General features: G+C 34.3%; 1 long non-coding RNA gene across 1 annotated transcript in view; it reads left to right on the plus strand.

The window, feature by feature from the left end:
• The first annotated feature begins 5,757 nt into the window (after positions 1–5,757).
• The window catches only part of LOC130542730 (uncharacterized), a 281,631-nt gene continuing 275,077 nt past the window's right edge, over positions 5,758–12,311 (plus strand). Inside the window, exon 1 of the long non-coding RNA XR_008957472.1 lies at positions 5,758–5,828. This is a non-coding gene — a long non-coding RNA (uncharacterized LOC130542730). The remainder of the gene's footprint in view (positions 5,829–12,311) is intronic.

A 12,311-nucleotide genomic window follows, 5' to 3' on the forward strand; every position in this document is an offset into this window, starting at 1 on the left:
GTGGATCTGAGTATCACTGTACAGTGTTTCTGACTCTAAAAGGAACACAAGGAAAACTCACTTTTCTGGATTCATTCTTTAAGTGCTTTTCCTAGCTGGGGCAGTTTATTCTTGTCTGCAGGATAGATCCTGATGAGGTTTTTTTGGCCATTTAAAGCCTGGTCACAGGACTTTAAGTATGAATAAATAAATACTTCTCATGCTTTTATAGTCATCTTGGGAATAGGCTCTTCTGCTTGGACAGATGGTTTCCCGGGTTCTTCTGCTAGGGAAGATCTTACCGTTTCACACATTAAAGTCAATGAAAGTGTACTTTTCTGCAAGTAGGATGACAATGAGAGGATCTAACATCTGGTTTACAAGAGATGGTGGCATACAGTAGCTCCAAACTAAATTTAATCTACCCACTAAATCTTGGCTATGTTCCAGAGGAAGCGTGACTAAAACTATTGCCTTAGTTTGTTCCCGGAGTTTGGATGTCCAATAAAGATGCCAACAATGTTTTAGTATTTATCTTTGATGTTTTGAAAGCAAACCATATTTACTAATGATATTTTAACACCTTTACCAGTTGCCTTCGTTATGTTAAAAATGTAACCTTTTAAAAATTATCTTTCTTTAGAAGATATTTTGTGCTAATTTATTGAATAAGGAATAAAATACATAAGAATAAAATGTGATGATGTATTTCAGTCATACTCCTTGCTTTTCTTGCTGTGTTATTTTGCTCAAGTTCCGGAACTTCTGTGAGTTTCGCTTTCTCCCTGATAAAATTGGAATTTTCGCATCTCCCCTCCAGGGTTGTTAGGATGATTGGGGATTAGGTATGTTAAGTTTTTGAAACATAGTAAGTGCCCAATAATCAGTTATTATTGGTATGGAAACTTCAGGTACAGTGTGGTTATCAGAAGGGGATTTCTAAGCTCAGATGTAGTTGATGAATTTTTGTATTCTTTTCCTCTTTCTTAATAGAAAAAGTTTTGAAGATGCTAATACCAAGCGATTACACTAATACTCATTTGTGAGTGGTGGCATCAGGTACCTGGCCCCTGTACTCCAGACCCTTTTCAAGAGCATCCAAAAAGATGGTGTCTGTCTCTCGATTCTGCATGAAGTAGTACTAATGTGGGTGGGAGAGGGGCAGAGGGAGAGGGAAAGAGAAAAAATCTTAAGCAGGCTCCATGCTCAGTGAGGATCCCTACCCAGGGGCTTAATCTCACCACCCTGGGATCATGAACTGAGCTGAAATCAGGAGTCAGAGGCTTAACTGACTGAGCCACCCAGGTGCCCCTGTAGTTTATATTCTTAATATCCATGGAGCAAGATGTGAACTAAACTGTTCTGCTTTTTTTTAGCAGACTTGGGGCTAGGAAAAAAAAAAATTATAAGATAGTGTAAAATAAAAAAATAGGCTGGTGTCATGAAAACCCATTTTAATCCAACTCTATCACCTTCACATGTGCACACGTGTTTGTGCATACACACATGCAGTGTAGTGTGGACACCCTTCTATATATATTCCAGTTGGACCACCCCAGTAAATATGACATAATCCAGGTCACCCATATTATTACCTAGTGCACAGTTATGTTGTAACCCCAAATCACTGGCTTCACTGCTCTGGAGTGGCTAAAACAACCCGCAGAGAACTAGACGAATGAATTTCTAAATTTAGCCTCAGTGATTGTTCACACCACTGACTATCATTCTAAGGAATGCTGTGGGTTAGTGCACTGGATTGCCAAAGTAAGTGGCAAATTTCTTCCTTACACAAGACTGAGGTAGTTAGGGGATTCATAAAAACTCAGTGGCAATAAAATTCTTATTTGTTTTGTTCCACGTGAATAGAGGAAAGGAGAATTTCTCTTTTGTGATCAAGAAGAAGGTAGGAATTATACTAGATTCATCTCTCAAGAAGACAAATGGCCCAAGTTGACCCAATGGCAGAGGTAGTCAAACCTACTGGGCAACCCTAAGCAACAGGCTTTTTTTTAGTGGATGGGAAAATCAGATAACTTTCTGTATAGGTTATAATCTTATGGGGTCTTCTGTAATGAACACCTTAAGAAGAATTTATTGGTAGTCAGCACAAAACAAGAATATGCAGAAGCAGCCAACTAAGTAGGTCAGGAGGGAGTCTGAGGACATAGATTATTCATATGGAATGGGGAAGTGCTACCAAACAGGGCACCTGGGAAGATGCCATAACAAGATTTCGCCCAGAGCTGTGTTATTTAAAAAAATTTTAGGTGCTTCTTTGGGCAAAAGTTCCCTCATTTCCTGTTCCCTGCAGTCAGCCAGGCTGGGCCACTCATGAATCTGATGTCATTTGAACAGTCATTTCATCCAAAGGGCAAGCAGGAGTGCTATGAAAAAATAAATAAAACCATGTATTAATCATCTCTAATTGAGTGTCCAGTCTAATTAACAAGCTCTGCAAGTTGAAGAACTTCACAATGCTACCAGGAAGATTTGCATGTGGCTGATGCCTTTTGTGTCCCTGTCTGTTCTCTACATCATGGGTTCAGCATGTAGCTGCTACCAGTCAAGTCTTGGGAGAGAACATAGGGCACAGCTGATTCCGTGGCCCCAGGTTCATGAGGTTGATCAGTAACTGCTCCAGATATGAGCAAGATGAAGTTGGTATTTGGAACAACCAACCAAGAAATCAGGGCAGTAATTTTAAATAGTAAACATTGTGTGGACCTTTGACATAGTTCCAGTGAAAGTATACTATCTTTTACTTTGTTTTAAGGGGAAAACTTTCTTACCATGTGTTTTTGGAAATTTCTGATTATTGTGTTTAGCTCTCCAAATTGTCTATAAAGTCAAATCAGTTTCTGCCCCAGTTATCATCAGTAGTGTATGAAAAAGTTGATATATAGGGGGTTTTAATAGCTAATTGCTTTGTATAACTATTTTAAAAGTGAATAAGATTTTAATAGAAAGCTTTTGCTCTTGATAATATTTGATGTACCATTAAATTGAAGATAATGGACATGCTTGTTTTTAAAAGGGGCTGTAAGTCTATTGATGATTTGAACTTCATTCTTTTTGAAATGTGTACTTACTGATTAATTCAATTTTGAATCAAAGTAATTTATCACTTTCATAAATTAAGTGACTTTCTCTTTCCTCTCAAACAATGAAGTTATTAATCTAATGGTGCTGCAATATAATGATCTCTCTTGAAAGAACACTCCAGGCAGTTTAATTCTGATATGCTGCCAGAGCCCAGGAAATTTGATTAATTTACCGTATTCATGTAAGTGACCTGTAAAATTATGACAAAAAAGCACTCTAATTTGCCAAAGTGATTGGTTTTCATTATTCTGTCCAAAAGATTTCAGTAATCTAGATAATGTTATAAAATGAAGATCTTTGTAGTCTCTTACCATGACTCAGTTACTTGTGATTTTGCCTGTGATTATTATAACTGTTATTATTGACAATGATAGAGTGCATTTTGACAATTGCTATATGCCAGGCACAATATTTAGAAACTGATACTGAGTAGTAGTGAAATACGTTGGCTTTGGTTTCACACAATTTTTCATTACAACTTTAAGAAATACATTTTTATTATAGTACAGTCACCAGAGTGTAGCTTATTCATGTCTGTCTCAGGGAACACCTTGTATAACTTGGAACTCAGTTTCTCTGTCTGAAAAATGAAGATGACAACACCTACCATATAGGAATGTTACTATGATAGAGAGTTTAGGCACAGCACTAAGCAGAATTTTCAGAAAATGAGATTAGTGATAAACAGAGCAAATCTACTTTTTTAAAAAATTAAGTTCAAAAGCCATTGTGAAAAAGAAAAAAAAATGGCAATTTGGCTTGAATTGCTCAAATAATAACACTAATATTCCATTTCATTTTTTTTTTACATATATATATGCCATTTGGCAAGTTGGCAATTTTAAACTGTTAAATTACCTGATGGAATTTATTTGTGTCTGATGCTGTGCTGAAAACTCATGCAACTTAGTAATTATAAGTTGGTTAATCATTCATCTGCTGTTTGGAGTAATTATATATTTGGGGCAATAACTTAAATGGCTACCCTACGTATAGTCATCATTAAAATATTTGAAATAATTAGCTTCTACATGCTAAGATTGAATATTGTAAGCAAACAGTTAAATGTTAACAATATTACTATACCTTTTCAGTGTGATTTTACTAACATAATTCCATTGAAATTCAAAATAAATGAGTTGTGGACAGGTAATAATTCTTTTTTTAGAGAAAGACCCTGATGTTCAGAAAAATAACACCTTGTCTACGTTACATGAGAACTAAGCGGCAAAGTTGACTAATTGGCTCCACATCCAAAACTCTTTATCTTTCCCTTTAGCCTTTTGTTTGCTTCATCCTTGGAAGTTAACTATGGCAAGAGAGTGAAATTTTCTGAGAAAGAAAAAACCAAGAGTGGACAAAATTTTGCATGAAAGTATTATCAATAAAACTATGAACCATAATACTATCATGATGTATACAGAAAGGATAAATGTCTTTTGATTCTGTTCATATCGTTTTTGATTAGAACACAGTTCCTTTCCTGTTCCCTTTCCATCCCATTATTTATTCAGTAATTGTTGAGATCTGAAGATCAGGGGCCCTTAGTACAAAATCCTAACCATGAGAAATTCTATTATGGCATATTACACAAATTACATTATTATGTTTTCACTTTTTATTCCCACTTGACTTTATAATTTTAGACTTCCATGATGACTTAAGACTTCTGTAAATTGAAGTACCTACCATCTATAAGCAAAACTAGGACTGCCATTAAGTAAATAGGAGTTTACCAATCAGTTACAATTTTTCTTATTACATTCTCTTTTCTTTTCATGCTCTGGTTAGAATATGTTGGTCTTGGTGTTTAATAGTGTATAAATAGAATTGGTGTGAGAAGATAATTTTCTCATATTTTAAAATAAGTTTTAATGAGCATTGAAATATTTTTACCTGTCACAGTAGACCAATTAGAGGCAGTCATTTGTCTCACGTATTTTCTTTGAACTAAGCATAAAAGTAGTAACAAAATATAGACACAAATTTTTAATCATTGGGATTTAGGAATGTACTAGAATTTTGGCCTTTATAAAACTTAATTAGCATAATTAAAAGAAATGATATAAAATCTGAGACTCTACAGAAGTACAGAATGTAAGGAATCCAGCAGAGCTGTGTACTCTGACTGTCTTAACTATGACTAGATGCCTTACTATTGGTACCCATTAGAGACAGTGGAAATAAATGACATTGTATTATGGTGACCTTTTTCCTTACTTTAGGAAAGACTCTCTGTTAAAATAATTATGTAAAAGTAATTATGTAAAAACTGAAGAGAATTAAAGCTTTAAAATGTGATGGAATACTTCAGGAAATTAAGAGAAAGGAACAAACTACAATCCGGGTTTAATGGGATAAATTATTCTTGGGATTGTTTCTCTTGTTGCTATCCTGGAAAACTAAATTTGAGTGTTGTGGAGTATTCTGTCAGCTTACACATTCATGAAACTGTTTTTCTTCTGCTATCATATTTGGGGGTAGTAACATTAATTGTATTTTGGTTGAAGAGTATATTGAAAAGATGGAATACAGCTCTTGGTGTAAACTACACAATGCCAAATAATTCAGTAAATTAAAAAGTTCTGATCTGTTAAATAGGGAAAAAAAGCAAGATGATTATTCTTTATTGTTAATCATTTGTCAGTTGATTGTGTTTGGTTCATTTAAATCCAGGCTAAAGAAGAAGCAAATGAGAAAAAAGCTGCGGGAGCTGTAAAATAATTTCCGACTCCTCAGGAGAGGTAAGTAAATGCAATGATATTAAATAACATCTGGAAAGGTAAAGAAATGGACGCTTTTGCAGAGACTAGGTGGTGCTAAAGAAAACTTTACGTTTTATAAAAATGAAGTGTACTCCAAGATTTGTGATTTACAAGATGGCGGAAAGTAAAAAGAAGAGAAATATATATTATTGATGGCATCAGCTATAAAAGAAAACGTTGGTCACCATTTTGGTATACTTCTGTGCATAGACTGTAGTCTACCTACTTTCTGATCAAACTATGTGTAAATTTTTGTGCTAAGTTTTCTTAGTTTATCATAATAATGTTAGATTTTCATGTTACTTTAATAAACCTCTTTAATTCCTGCACAGTATTTCTTTTAGGATATCCACAAGGGTTATGTGGTCATTCCCTAATGTTTAGATTTTTTTCTTGTTACACAAAAATAAATAATGATATGTAGATATATAGGATGAATAAATTGGAGTTAATACCACAACATTTCCTGAAATACTTGTTCTTGACACTTTTGGAAGATGTGCACTATAATAACTAGTGAATGCAGGTACCTATTTTGATCTGCCATTTAATATTGTGGCTTTTATTCTTGCTTATTTGTACAAAAAAGCTAAAAGCATCAGTGATTAATTTCATGGTCACTGGGGTATTTTTATCCTTAAATATGTCTTATTAAATTTTGTCGTTCATAAATAGCATATTCTCTGTTTTCTCCATCAGTGTTTGAAGGAACACTCTTATCTACTTCACCCTTTACCCTTCTCAGTCACCTGTGTTCTAAGACTTTTCCCTAGGAAGCCTGAGTTTATCTAATTTGACTAACCTTGACTTCCAATCTCTTTTCTAATTGCCAGATTATAACAATACTTGTTATTTTTTGAGTTTCCATTTCTGTCCCAGGACCTATAAAGTCCGTCCAGATAAATTCTTCTTAATAAACATGAACAGGGACTTCTACCAATTCAAATATATATAGTTAAATCTTCCTATTTTCTTTCACCAAAACAAAAAAGAAGAAAAGGAAATCATCTGTTTTGATCTTTGTCTTACTTTAGCTTTGTGTTGTTTCATTCAACTCTTTCCAGAAAATATCCATGTACAATTACTAGTAGAAATAATGCTCCTACTTAAACTTCTTTTTAAAATTTTAATTTCTCCATAGCCATCTCTGGAAACTTTAGCTCCGCACCCCTCCCACACACACCATATACATCATTAGGAGATAAGAAGAAAGAGAAGTCCCTTTGCCTGTGAAGAATCTTTAAAAAGCCTTGTGTTCTTATAAGAACAATTTTTATGATGCCTTTGAAATAAACATTCTGGGGCAGTACAAGGATCTTCAGCAAATTTCAGCAAATAAAGCAGGGGTCAAAGTCTAATTGCATCTAAATTCAAATTGTCCTAGTGGCATCAGTGGCATTTTTTTTGGCCTCTTCTGAAGGCAGTGGGTGTTGCTCAGATTGTTAGTTTTAATCTGTTCAGATGTGTTTTCATTAGGAATTGGTGCAGAGGTGGCAAAGGGAAACAATCTCTGGAGGCAGAACAAATGGAGAGAAGTGTTTTTTTGAGTGCCTTCCAGTGGCAGCCAGTTTGATATCCCTTAGGAAATGTTTCTTGACAATAATTAAAAGAAAAATACCAACATTTGATTTTCCAGGTATTTGACAAAATGGAAACTCTTCTGTTTGCCAGGAAAATAGAACCAGTGGACCCTTTAATCTCAGTATTTAATGGACTTTAAAGAAAAGACCACAAAGGAGAGAGTACATGAATTGTGCCCCAAATAGTCTATAACAAATAGTCTAACAGACATTCTGAATTTGTCAAGTCCCTCATTATTATTTTTTTTTTTTTAAATTTGGGGACTTTTCGGTTTATTATTTTTTTTATCTTTCCTGCCTTTCACTAACTCATTGAGTTTTCTTTATTTTTTTCTCTTTATTCTTGTTGTTTGGAAATTATGCATTTAAAAATCTTGTGGTGGTTATTAGAGGTGAACACATTTCAAATATATTAATTTTGATACCAAGCTAGCCTGAAATTGTGAGATTTCCAAACAGTTCAGTAAAATAAATTTAGCACATGGAACTGAAATTACTGTCACCAATTCTTGGAGTCCATTCTTTTTCCAAGTTAATGTTAATGAGAAAGTGTCAGGAAGAAAAGTGACCACAACAATTGTCAGATTTCATTATTTTCTAGCTTCTTAAGTTTATTTTAAACACAAAAGGCAAAAATAATAGGCCAAAAACAAGCATCACCCAACCAATAAAGCACATTTAAAAAAATCTCAGTGACTTTAGTCCTGAGATTCATCTTTCCCCCTTTTTCTTTCATTTTCTTCACAGTTACACTTGATAATAACAGATAAACAAGATATACTAACTGAACGTGACTCAAGATAAAGCTTTTTCCGTAAATCACAAATTACATATCATTCTGCAAAGCTCCTTTATTTGTTCTATATAATTAACATCTGGCTGGGAACTTCTACTTTTTTAAGTGTGATAAATATTTGGGATCAATAGACAACTGTTTAGTTTGAAATTTTGCATCACAAATTAGCATTTAACAGACACTCATTTATTGAGTCAATCCATAATTAATGAGTTCATTTCATGTTAGAATTATGGTCTGAGTCTTAATAAACCCAAGTTCTGTTCCCAGCATACTTGATAAGCCTTTAAGCTTTGCAGGTGAGTTATTCAGTGCTTGTCACCAGGGTGATCTCACAGTTCTGCTTTTTCTCCTGTCACTGTGATATGAAATCTATTCATGGCCCTCCTTTGTTTTTAATACCATATTGGATGATAATTCTTTGTGGTAAAAAAAAAAAAAAAAAAGAGCATTTCAAGATGTCATTATTAATTCCACATGATGAATATTTACTGGAGTTGCTATTTAGATGTCTCAGAGGATATTCAAATTAATTCAATGTAACATGGGGAGACTAGCAAACAACATCATTAGCCTTGGAAAAAACACTGTTTAAAATAACTGAAATCAAACACAAGCCAAAAAAGGGACAGAAAGGGTAACACTTTCTCACAAACTTGTTTTGGAAATTTCTGCAAAAAAATTCTGACCATTAGTCAGCAAGGCAATGTTTTTCAGATTGTTTTGGATACTTATATATTCACCCTGTAAAATCATACTTTTATTTGTTTTTTAAAGTTGGTACATGATGACAGCCTTGTTCTTCTAGCAGGAACAGTATTTTCCTGTTCTCTGTGCTCTTTCACTTCGTGTTACAGTCATTTATAATTATCAGGGAAGTATAAGGTAAATGAATGTGACTTTAAAAATTGTAAGCTGTAGAATCATACTTGGACATTTTGAAAATATGGATTAATTGGAAGGGGCTCCAAACTGATAGAAATAATGAGTCATTGCCAAAAATGTGAATAAAATTGTGCCCCTGCTGCTTAAAACTTAGTGCAAATGTTGAAATGTTAGGTTTATTTTCAGTTTTCAGTAAACATTTCCTGAATATGTAGAAAGATCCTGGTACTATGCATATATTGGGACTAGAGAAATGAATGTCATGGCTTCCATCTTGAAGAGTTCAATGTAAATGTAGGGAAATATTCATCTAAGTTTTAATCCAAGTTGGAAATTTGGTACCATACTCTTATAGTCCTTTCCATTTGCATAAATTCGATTTTACTTCCTGTAGAGCATCACAGATTAAACTGATTTCACCAAATGTTCTTGAGACAGCTAAATACTCTGATGGTCTTTTCCTGAACCTATCATCCATGGCCAGTTTTCTTTTAAATGTACAGTGGGAATTCCTTAAAATTGTGTTTAATGATTATCTGATTAAGATAGCACTTTGAAAATGTGGCAGTACCGTTTCTCATTATACAATAAACTACACAAGGTAGGCATCTACCTCATTGGGCATTGGGATAGAACAAAACAAGTTAAAGCCTAAGGTAATACCAAAATGAAAATAAAGACAATAGAAAAGAAAGGCAGAAGTGTTGTGTTCTCCCCAATATAAGTCATCCATTACTTTAACTCTCTTAGAGGCCCCATTTTGACTGCTTACTCCCTATTTATCAAAAAAAAAAAAAAAAAAAAAGTCACAGTTACACAAAGTGAAAATTCATCCCTCTCATTCATCAAGAAGCCTGCTATGGAAACTAGTGTTGCAGTCCGTATGATGCGACAAGCACTGATCTAGGCATGAGATACTCAGACATGAACAAACCAAACAAGATCTTTGGCATCAAAGAGTTAAAATTTAGAGGATACAAACAATAGACAAGCAAAGGAATTTACAGATTAAGATAAATGCTACATAAGATTAAAATGCAAGTGAGATGCTAGAGAGTTACAGGAGCATCACTTTTATGTGGGGTTAACAAAAGTCTCTGTGATGATGTGAGCTTTAAGTTGGAACCTGAAGGAGAAAAACATAGGAGAAGTTAAAAGGCAGAGCATTTCAAGCAAAGGAATAGGAAGAAAAGGGGCCTCTTATATGGGAGAGGTAGGGGAAGTAGTCTTTGAGGAATTCAAGTGAGGTCAGTGTGACTGGAGCATAATGAGAAAGGGGATGAATTATATCAGGTGAGATAGGGTTTCATATCAAAAAAATGCCCTGTGCAACAATGTAGAGTCTGGATTATATTTCTTTTTCTTTTTTTTTTTTTTTTTAAGATTTATTTGAGGCTGAGAGTGTGAGCTTGGAAGGGGGAAGGGCAGAGGGAGAGTAGAGAGAGAGAATCCCAAGCAGACTCCCTGCTGAGTGCAAAGCCCAACGGGGCTTAATCCTAGGACCCTGAGATCATGACCTGAGCCAAAACCAAGAGTCAGATGCTTAGCTGATTGAGCCACCCAGGTGCCCAATGGATTATATTTCTTATCAGAGGTGTTCCATTAGAGGTTTTATCCAGAAGGTGGCATCATCTAGTTTTTACAAGATCAGTTTATCAGCTGTGTGGAAAATGAATTAAATATGGGCAGAGTAAAAGAAGGGAAACCAATGGTTTGTGACAGTAGTCTAGACAAGAGTGGTGGTACCTTGGACCAAGGTAATGGAATGATTCTCACCTTTCCTTTTTGAGCGTTTATTTTAGATATCATTTACACTTCTTCTTGTTTGTTTTTGTTAAGGTAGAAGCTGAAGCCATAGTTTTAATATCTTTTTATATATCAATAAATGTTTGTCTTATAAATTTCCCTCTAAATGCTGCTTTAGTTGTATTAAATAAATTTTGATGTGTTCTCTTTGTATTTTCATTGAAGATAGTTTCTCTCTTCACTTTTGTAATCTTTAACACATGGATTATTGAGAATTAAGTTTTCTTAGTTTCTGAATATTTGAGGATATCCTTCTGTTATTGATACTTAATTATTTTGGTCAGTGAACATACTTAGTATGACCTAAATTATTTAAAATTTATTGAAATTTGGTTATAGTTTAACTGGTAAATGTTCCATGTGTAGTTGAATACAAAATGTATTCACTTGTTGGGGGAATATTTTATTGATAATCAACCAGTTCAAGTTAGTTGATAATGCCATTCACCCTTCCTGATTTTGTCTCTTCCATTAATTATTGAAAGTGGGCTGTTAAAATCTCTCACCTGTAGGGGTGGCTCAGTCAGTTATGTGTCTGCCTTAGGCTCAGGCCCTGATCTCAGGGTCTTGGGATTGAGCCCTGTGTCAGGCTTTCTGCTCTGCGGGCAGTCTGCTTCTCCCTCTCCCTCTGTGCTTCTGTCTTGCTATTTCAAATAAATAAATGAAAATCTAAAAAATATACCTCTGACCTGTAAATGTGGATTTGTCTATTTCTCCTTAAAATTCTGTTAGTTCCTGCTTCATGAATTTTAAAACTTTGTTATCAGATACATAAATGCTTAAAATTAGGTCCTCTTGATAAATTAACCTGTTTATCATTATGAAATGACCTTCTTTTTCCCCAGGTAATATTTTGCTCTAAATGTACTTTGTCTAATATTAACATAGCCTCTCTAGTCTGTGATTACTGTTAGCTTAACATTAGATAACTTTTACCATTGGTTTTCTCTTAACTTCTTTATAGTACTGTATTTAAGGAATATTTCTTGGGCAGCATGTAGTTGAGTGTCACTTTTTTATCCAATTTGACGGTCCTTTTTGCCCCCATCAGTTTGTATGGTTAAGAGTCTGTTTCTTGGTTTGTTTCTCACTCTTTTTTCCCCCCCTCTGCTCAGTTATTTTGTTTCTTAAATTTCACATGTGAGTGAAATCATATAGTATTTGTCCTTCTCTAACTGGCTTATTTCACTTAACGTTATACTCTCTAGATCCATCCATGTTGTTGCAGATGGCAAGATTTCATTCTTTTTTATCGCTGAATAATATTACATTGTATATATAAACCACATCTTTATTCATTCATCTATCCGTGGGCTGCTTCCGTTGTTTGGCTATTGTAAATACACTGCAGTAATCATAGAGGTGCATATCCCTTCAAATTAGTTTTTGTATTCT

This window comes from Ursus arctos, unplaced genomic scaffold, assembly GCF_023065955.2.
Source record: "Ursus arctos isolate Adak ecotype North America unplaced genomic scaffold, UrsArc2.0 scaffold_5, whole genome shotgun sequence".
Classification (NCBI taxonomy): domain Eukaryota; kingdom Metazoa; phylum Chordata; class Mammalia; order Carnivora; family Ursidae; genus Ursus; species Ursus arctos.